The 8,268-nt window shown below is 36.3% G+C and overlaps 1 long non-coding RNA gene across 1 annotated transcript; it reads left to right on the forward strand.

The window, feature by feature from the left end:
- Positions 1-346: 346 nt before the first annotated feature.
- LOC135741218 (uncharacterized) lies at positions 347-7,960 on the forward strand. The gene is made up of 4 exons (XR_010529379.2): positions 347-464; positions 1,487-1,622; positions 4,230-4,323; positions 6,561-7,960. It is a non-coding gene; the product is annotated as an uncharacterized lncRNA (long non-coding RNA).
- The last annotated feature ends 308 nt before the right edge of the window (positions 7,961-8,268 follow it).

The raw sequence follows: 8,268 nt of genomic DNA on the forward strand, positions 1-8,268 counted from the left end.
ATGGAAAATTAACATTAGTTAGAGTTTTCATAGTGAAAATGCTACATATTTTTAAATTATTTACATTTTATTGTCTTTATCTGATAGATGCAATGCTAGGGTTCTTAAAAAAAATCATATTTGTTAAAAAAAAAAAAAATTGTAATTATGAAAAATGTAGGACCTACAATGCCTATTTATATTCTCTATTCCTAATTCCACCTGTAGATGGCGCCATAGCTTTTGGACATTCTGGGGTTTCTCTGCAGCTAAATAATGGACTACAACAATTAATTTATTTATTTTTGTGTGTAAATTGATGCAAACCTAGGATGACAATGTTATACACGTATACACGGAAAAACATAAAATAAAAAATATTTGGAAGATTTATGACGTTGATGACCGTTGAAACGCACGTCATCACGTCAGGCCAGCTGTGAGGGGAAGTCGAAGCAGCTCAAGAAAGTTGGCGCTTTTATCAGGTGAGTAATAAACATCTCATGAAATAAAACATAATTTGGTGACTTTAAAAACTTAGAAGATTGTGTTTTGATTAAATATTTGACGTTGCAATGATTAATTTGTTCTTTTTGTGAATTGAAATTACCCTTAGTTAATGTAACATTACTGTGAAGGATTCTGAGGTAATTTAACAGAGTTAGATCCATTAAGCAGATAACTTGTTTTTTAAAATGTCTACGATTTTGAAATGTCGCGAGTAATGTTAGTTTTACAGTTTTTGTTCGTACTAATAAAAGTTATTCAAAAAATTGTCCACTAAAGTTGGATGCGAAATTAATATGACGTATCGTAGGCAACATCATTGTTATGTCTTTATCAGTGCAGTTGGATCATTAAATCGGTAAGTTAGGCTATATTGTAACTGTACACAGCGAGTTCCCCAGTACGACGTTCTCGCACACGAATGACTCATTTGAACCGCTTCATTTAAGCTATTGAACTTTTCAGTCATATGTCGTGTTGGTAGTAAAAAATCTTGTGAAGGTGGTGAAAAAGGTAGTAAATTCATCTCTATGATTCCTGAATATACCCTGATTGGGTTATTTAAAATAAACCACAGAGATTGCAACAGAGATTGCAAGATGTGAATGAGCTTTGATCATTTAGTAAAACTGGTTAATTCAGTTGGCCATTGTGGGCTAAAAAGTTAGTTAAAGGTGATAAAAAGCTTTATTTTATTAAAAACATCCCTGTTTGGTAAAATAATTAATGTTTTATATAAATTTTTACTTAATAATTGTCATTTTAATCAACTTTTATTAGAAATAATACGTTGAAGTCACTTTGGGTAAGCCACTTAAAGGTACGGTAGGCCTACGTGTGTGTACAAGTTAAGATCAGGATGACACCACCTCCGCCTCCTTTTGTGCCAGGAAAAACCCTGAAAATAAACCTTATGAATGTAAAATGACAGTTTTAGGAGATGTAAGCTGCTGCTCATTCCACCTGATATTTAACACCCTGTCTCTCTTGTCTTTGTCAGATCGTTTGTTTGGAGTCTCTGTTTGTTCCAGCCATTGTGTTCCTTCATGCTCCTCCAGAGACTACTATCCGGATTGTCCGTGCCAGGGTTGTGACTCTTGCATCTTTCACCATGTGACGTTGTCCGGGGCCCAGGGGTGAGTGGGTGCTCTGAATCTCTCCCTGTGATTTGCTTATCCAGGGTTTTTTTCCTCTCCTTGTATGTTAGCCTATATGTGCTGTTTGGTGTAACAATGGAACGTGTTCCACATAGGGCTGTCCCGGTAACCGCAATCCTGTATTTCCGCACTGCTGAGAAGCTTAACCACATGAATGACACGTAACCGCAACAACCGCGCTTTTCACATTAAATTCATATATAGCTATGCCCTTCTTGTTTTTCACATCATACATGTATAATAAAGGCCAAATAGATTGTCAAGAGTTAAGAGAGTAACTTGTTTTTCGTAAATTTCAATTCAAAATGTAATACTATACTATTCATATTTCGTTAAATCATACAGTGAATGTGTGAAAGAAGTGAAACTAAGATGACAGAATAGCTGCGTCGTCTGCATCTAGGTGCAGTTTTAAAGATTAAAATTACTTTAATTTAACTGATCAACACAAATACAAAGCACTAGTGCTGCAACGACGCGTCGACGTCATCGATTACGTCGACTATGAAAATACGTCGACATGCGTAAAATGCGTCGACGCGTCGCTGTTTACATTAATTTCGCCTAATGGCGGCTTCTGCTCCTGGCAGTGTTATACATACATTGATTTGTTTGTGTGCGCCACAAAATCAACAATGGCCGCAACATTTACATTTTTATTTTCATTTAAAACGGCTTCATTTGTTGTTGTGAGCGCTCGGTGGTGCCTCTCTTGTGCACGCACGCTCTCTCTCTTTCTCTGCGTGAAGCCCCTAGACAGCGCCTCTCATACATGACACTGAATGAAAGAATTAAAAGTTGGCTGTGTTTTCCATGCGGATTCTATGCGGATTCCTCTGTGTACTTGCATTTTCACGTAAACGTCAGATGTTACTGGCAGAGAAGACGACTGATTTGAGTTTATCATGAGGTTAGCAGTGTTTTCCCACATACACTGCGCGAGCTCTCTCTCTCTCTCCTATGCCCGCGCATGCCTTCTGTAGTAACTCTGTGTAATGGCATTTTTTTAATTTGCGCCGAATTGTCTGCGATGTCGCGTTTATAAATCAAGATTTTAGTAACTTAGTAGTTAAAGTAACAGCTGGTTGGATTAAACACAAGGTTATTGGTCATGTTAAGTCACTATTTTAATAGTCTTTGGGCTGGTTTCCTGGACAGAGATTAGTTTATGCCAGGACTAGGCCTTAGTTTAATTAAGAAATATAATTAGTTTAAACAAACATGCCTTACTAAAAACAGTACTTGTGTGCTTTTTTAGGCCAAACTAAGGGAACTGATGTATTTTAAGATATGTCAGTGCAAGATGTTTTCAGTTTGGACAGCTCTTATATTTATTTTAGTCTAGGACTAGTCTAATCCCTGTCTGGGAAACTGCCCCTATATGTCTGACAACAGAACAGATAATATGTGAAAATAGCATTCAGTTGTGTTAAAATACAATAAAACAAACAATGACTGTCAGATCAGACAGAGTAGAAAAACAGATTATCCAACAGATTAAATAGCTAATAAAAAAAAGAACACTGTATTAATAATAAAAAATAGTCGTTAGAGTAGTCGACTAATCGGAAAAATAATCGCTAGATTAGTCGACAGAAGAAATAGTCGTTAGTTGCAGCTCTACAAAGCACCATAATATAACTGATTGCTTACCAGCATTAAAACCACTTAAAATAAAAACATTTAGTTTTTTTCTTTGTGTATCTACAGCGTCCGCTCCGTGGATGAGGAAACTGCAGCCATTAACGCCGGTTGCTTTATTATTAACTGACTGAACACTTGACTCTTACCTGGACATTTAGATATTAAAGTTTTTTGTCACCAGTCTCTGCGTGAAACATTAGAAACATTGATGATCATCTGCCGACCCGATTGTTTCTGCACGTCCTCTATTTTACAGAGAGTTCGCTTAATTAACGGCTTTTCGTTCAGTCCGCGTGAGCTAAACATTTTTGTTCTGTAATTTGTTCTCGCATAGGCTATATTTCTACATATTTTCGACCAAGTTACACTCGGGATATAATTTAAGTTGTTATAGATAGCATTTAAGCTTGATCTGAAATTATGACAAATCAGTCTAAAAAATGATCTATCCAGATTAATTTAGCCAAAACAATGATTTATTCGTTTTCATACTTAATAGATACACGTTAATTTATCTACTAATATACTATTGAATTTGCCATAAATAAATATTCATTGCCTTCTATATTGCATTCGTTTTGTACATTTACAGGGGCATAAATACGGTCTAATTTACATGTATTTTTAAGACACTGCTTTGTTTTGTATTTGCCGATGCTATGTAAATTTGCACTTAAAAAAACTTCTTGTTAAGAAATTGTTCTTCAATTTATTTTAGTTTTTTCAAAAAATATATTTATATAATAGTATAGCTTGTTAATCTTTTTCTCATAAGGGAAAGACATTTAAAACAGCATAGCGCGCTAGTTAGCCACGCAAAATCACTGCAAGGGAAATTCCTTCACCACGACAGCCCTAGTTCCACATCTTTCCCCTCACCAAACACATAAATACGATTACTGTTATCATGTATATAATTGGTTGTCTTTTTTCTTTTATCAGAGTTCTTACAAACAGATTGATGGCAACAATGAACATGGATGGTTCAGGGGTGAAGAAGGCCTTTAAAAAACACAGCTATGTTGTGTTATAATAGGTACTACATTACTTCTTTTGTATGATTAGATGATGTACTGTTGTGTGTCTATTCAGTGTTACCCATTGTGCGGCAAACTTTTATCCATCACAGATGCACAGTGGCTATACTGTAGGGGTGTAATAATTAATTGTACAATTATTATGCCCAGTTTCTCAATAAGTTATGGTCAAATGCTGCCACATCCAAAAGCAAGAGGGCGCTCTCATGCATAAACTCAAAATATGTTATATATGTTATTTATCTACAAATGTTCAGACAATATTAAAAGCACAGGTTTTAAAAGTGTGAAATCTGTTATGCCTATGCCACCTTTAGTTAAAGGTCACGTTCTTCTATATCCCTTTTTTTAAACCCTAGTTAGTGTGTAATGTTGCTATAATAGCATTAATAATACTTGTAAAATGATGAAGCTCAAAGTTCACTCCCAGGTGATATATTTTCTTTAACAGAATTCCTCTTTCAAAGCCTACAGCGAACGGCCATTTTGGACTTTAGCCCTCTACTTCCTGCTTTAATGACCTCAGTAGAATTTTTTTTTTACTAAACTCCGCCCACAGGAATACGTCAGTCGTCTGCTTAGCTAACGGCAAGCTACTAAGCTGCTATCGAATCACAACACACTAAACAAACTACACAATCAGATAGGGCTTGGGCGATAAATCGATTTTATCGATTAACTCGAATGTGTAGTTTAACATCGATTTGTTTGAATTAAATCGGTTTCCTCTTTAACATCCGCTAACACTCCCCTCTGTGCTCCCGTAGTTCCGAGTGGGCTCAGCCCTCCCCCGCAAGTTTGCCATAGAGATACCAGGGCTCGCAAAATTTTTTAATCCCTGATAGCCCTTCGGGCAGGCACTCTTTCATTTTTGGTAGCCCTAAATGAATTCAAGCAGCCCGAATAAAAAATACACTGTTTAATGTAGAATATTGATAAATCCTGGATTTCCATGTAAGCCAACTATTTCTGCCCATCCCCAGCTAACAATTTGGTACCCAAAACGTTCCCCTAACATTAGTTTTTGGTTTCTAGAATGTTATTTTCCAAGGTTTTTGTTTAATAGCAAGGAATGTTTTCTTCTATCAAATATATAAACAACCAGTGACTTTAACACAATATAGAAGACTTAAAACAGATATTTATTAAAAAGGAATAAACATTTAATTCCCTTTAGGTTAACAGATCTTACCATAGCCGTTTATTTTCGCTAGAATAAATGTTAGACTCTGAGGTAAAACGAAATGACAAACACACATTCTATTCGCTTTAGGTAAACGTAATATCTTACCACTGCTGTTTAGTCACCTTTCAAAAGCTTCTAACTTCATATTCTCTTAATAGCGTAGACGTGTCAAATCGATCGGAAATCAAATCACTCAAATATATTTTCCTTCTCATATATTTAAGTTACTACCTGAAGAAAGAAAAAAGAAACGCTAAAACAATGTTATTCTATGAGGTAATTTTTTTTTTAAATGACTTGAGTTCGCGCTGAGCACAAGAGCAGGCAGGTGCTTGTGAAGAGCGAAGCCGGGAGAAGCGCGTGCAGAGGGTCGCGTGCAGAGGGTGAGCATGTCACGCTTTCTGTTTGTGTCACTGTCACGTATTGGTTACTCAACTTTTTTGTCCTAATTTCTAACCATTGTCGCTTCGGTTTAGGGTTAGATTTACATAAAATTACATCCTTACCTAAACAAACTCTAACCCCAACAGGGGAAATCTGGTTAAAGTTTAGAAAATATAAAAGAATAAGCCTTGTATCTTTTTTTTATAAACCAATAATTAAAGTGACAAATACTTAAAGTGACATATAACACAAGCACCAAATCTAACCCTAAATCGAAGCAACAATGGTTTGAAAATAGGACAAAAAAGTTGAGTAACCAATACGTGACAGTGACACAAACAGAAAAGCGTGACATGCTCACGCTCAAACACGGCAAAGCATGACATTTTCACGCTGGTCCATGCGTGAAATAGTCACGTAATTTCGTGATATAGGGTGGGTGTGTCTGTCTGTCTGTCTTGCACTCTTGATGCTTTAGAGTTTCACCCATTCATTCATGCTGTGCACTTTTTTATATCGTGGCTGATTTGTGAATTGTACACACACAAAAACATTTTTTTTCCATATTTCCCCATTCATTTCCAATTATTGTACTAGTGTAACAAGTTTTTTCTTTTTTGACATTCTGCTAAATATATAAATATTTCTCTACTTGTGTGATTACAGGTGGCAATTGCATCAGAGGGAGAAGACTTCACAGTGCCTCCCTATACATGGATGTCAGCTGACGTCAATCACTTGTCTTCCGCCATTTTGAGGACCTGAAGTGGTCGCAAAAGAACTAGAAGCTATGCCTTCAATATGCTGTGAGCATCAAAATCGCTATTTTAACAACACTAAGAAGGCTCAACACAACATGATATTTTGCTCGAAGTATCGCCTATGTCTCTACACGTGAACTTGAGCATTGAGAACATTGTTTGTGAACACAGAGTTAACTAAAAAGAAGGTTTTGAACAACTGACTTTGGATGATTTGGCGTCCGCTCACCGCTTTCTTTCCAGTCAAGATGTATCGATCTCCAATTGCGACGTAAGGAGGGAGGAGAGTAAAGATGATATCTCCTAAAGCATAGTTCCTTAAAAATGCACGCATAAGTCGTTGTTTTGTTGCAAGTGAAAAACAATATTGACCTTCTAGTTGAAAAAGGAGCCTTATGTGAGATTCATTCATTCGCATTCGGAAATCGATTATTTACGTCTGGCAGAGATGACGAGCGGACACCATAACAGCCAAAGTCAGTTGTACAAAACCTTTCTTTTTAGTAAACTCTGTGTACAAAAACAATGTTCTCAATGCCCGCGTTAATGTGTAGAGATCCAGGTGATACTTCGAGCAAAGTTTCATGTTGTGTCGCGCCTTCTTATGTTGTAAAATAGTGGTAGTTCGGTAGCAGCGGACAGCGGCTGGAAGAACGCATCAGGGATCGAGAAGGCATAACACCCTAACCAAGATATATTTTTTTAAGTAGCGTTTATTTTCATGACAGTCGAGATGCGACATGTTGTCTTTCGTAGCCCTTTACTGTATCCGTAAGAATCATAGACAGTAAAAGATAAGAAATCCGTAAATCGTAGCAAGGTAGCCAATGCTTGTCAATAGCCTACTGGTACTTGGTAGGTCCTCAAGATGGCGGCATAACGTAAAAAGTCACATGACTGAAATCTATCTATACTGCAGGGACAACCTTGCAGTCATATGCAAAGGATTTGCTGAAATTTCTTTCATCCTGCCCCCAGCTGAAATCGAAAATTGAAAAAATGAAGGCAGCAAACAAGCTGTTGCCTATAAAACAAATTTAGGGGTTAATTATTTTTAAATAATTAAATTGATGTTCTCTTGTTAAATTGTTCATTCATCGTTAGTTGTTTTTACAGTTTCTTGTTATTCTTTTAAAATTGTTAGTATTTAATATGTTATAGTTTGGATAAATATTTTTGTTTTAAATAAACTTGTTTTGGGTTAAATTAAGGTGTTTCTACTATGCTTTTAAATTTGTAATTTAGTTCTTTGTTGATAACTTTGGCTGAAATTAGGTTTATCTACACCAGTACTCTAGTATTGAATTTACCCTATAACTACACAGAACAAGGGGGTAACAAGTGCCACTTTAATTTACAGCCCGCAGATGTCATACTTACTCTGTAACTACGTGAAACAAAGGTGTAACAAGTGCCACTTTAATTTACAGCCCGCAGTTGTCATACTTACTCTGTAACTACGTGAAACAAAGGTGTAACAAGTGGCACTTTAATTTACAGCCCGCAGTTGTCGTACTTACTCTGTAACTACGTGAAACAAAGGTGTAACAAGTGGCACTTTAATTTACAGCCCGCAGTTGTCGTACTTACTCTGTAACTACGTGAAACAAAGG

This window comes from Paramisgurnus dabryanus, chromosome 24 (genome assembly GCF_030506205.2).
Source record: "Paramisgurnus dabryanus chromosome 24, PD_genome_1.1, whole genome shotgun sequence".
Taxonomy (NCBI): Eukaryota; Metazoa; Chordata; class Actinopteri; order Cypriniformes; family Cobitidae; genus Paramisgurnus; species Paramisgurnus dabryanus.